The sequence below is a fragment of the Lathyrus oleraceus genome, chromosome 2, assembly GCF_024323335.1.
Source record: "Lathyrus oleraceus cultivar Zhongwan6 chromosome 2, CAAS_Psat_ZW6_1.0, whole genome shotgun sequence".
Lineage (NCBI taxonomy): Eukaryota > Viridiplantae > Streptophyta > Magnoliopsida > Fabales > Fabaceae > Lathyrus > Lathyrus oleraceus.
In genome coordinates, this window is record NC_066580.1 from 446,594,235 (window position 1) to 446,595,934 (window position 1,700).

Below are 1,700 nucleotides of genomic sequence, written 5' to 3' on the forward strand. Positions count from 1 at the left end.
AAATAATATAAATAAATAATATAACAGAGCATTAAATAATAATTAAAGAACCTGAATAATTTAAACAGTAGTCTTGAACACTCTACCACAAGCCGGTAGGATTTGCTCTCGAATTCTTCAATCAATCAGAAAAATAAAACGAAGGAATAAAAAAACTAGACTCTAACGTAAGGTTAGGTCCGGTAAAAGGTACACAATAGTTTCCGGTGTAGAAACTATTGTGCGAAAAATTAATTGAAAGCTAGAAAAGAAAATAGAATTGCAAAAAGGTAAAACAATAAAAATTCTGCAAAGTAATACTATAAAAATATAAGCCTAAACTGCTGGAAGAAGAAAAAATGCGAAAACGGCAAAAGGCGTGGAAAAATCTCCGAACCGAGAGCTTTCCCAATTAGCTGCTATTTATACTGCTACTTGTGTAACTGCTTTCCAAGGGTTTCCGTATACACGATCTTTTCGTTCCGAGGGTCAAGCGTGGAAATAGCTTTCAACGTGGTCAGTTGCGTTCCTAGTGCCAAAAATATAGGGGAATGGTGTGACGTCCGTCACACCATGTGTGACGCTCGTCACAGGAGTGTGCTTAGTGTGACGCTCGTCACAACCTTTGTGACGCCCGTCACAGGCACAACGTGCGCTTTCTTTGGGCTGGGCTTGGTCTTTGTTATTTGTTTCCTTTTTATTCCTTTTTACACCTCCTTTTCTTCCCTTTTTCACTTTTGCTTCAAAATGGATACCTGACATAAATAGAAAGGAAATACCGCATAATATCTGATAAAATGAGATAAATTAAAGTAAATGATAATATAATCTAATTGAATTAAGTCCTAAAATGTGATATAATTTCATGTTATCAAACTCCCCCATACTTAGATCTTTGCTTGTCCTCAAGCAAAATTCAGTATAGAACTTGTTTTGAAAATTTTAGCCAGATGAAATTTCACAACACACATCAATTCGTATTAGGTCGCATGCAATCCTTGTTTAAAAGTGGCTTGAGTTAAATCTCGACATTAACGACACCGTCACAATCTCAGATAACCCCACCTTATGCAAATCAGTTCGAGTAATGCTATTATAGCTATCCTAGTTCCTTTACTCTTATTTCACCCGTTTTCATTCTAGCGAAATCACATTAAGCCCTTTATCTTGTCGCGCACATAGTGGAGTAACCGGTTAGTGATTCTGATCCCCTTTTAGCTAGAAGTTCTGGTACATAAGTCGGATAACTTCGTTATTCAGTCCATTGCAAATTGCGGGGGATCGGACCGTAGTCCGCCCTACCAAGTTCAGTACCAGATACCTACTGAACCAACTCATAATGGATCTCTCGTATTATACTTTTGCATGATCTGCGACCTTTAGATTAAATGATCTGGTAAGGATCACCTAACTTAATTAGTGCATTTCCTGATATATATATTTTTATGTTACTTTGGGAATCATTCACTTATATTCATCGGTTCTCCACGTAGTTTGCTATTAAGATGGTGTTGACTTCTCGTATAAACTACTCGGGGTTACTATAAAACTAAAAGTTCACGGGATGGGTATAATAGGTACTTATCCTGATCTAACATGTTGAGGTTCTCAGAGTGTTTGGCGGTAATAGTTTTCGTCTTAATTCGTCTCAAGTTTGATAGAATGAGCAACCTTTATACTTATTGGGTGTTGAAATTTTTGTTGTTGTGGCTCATGAAAGT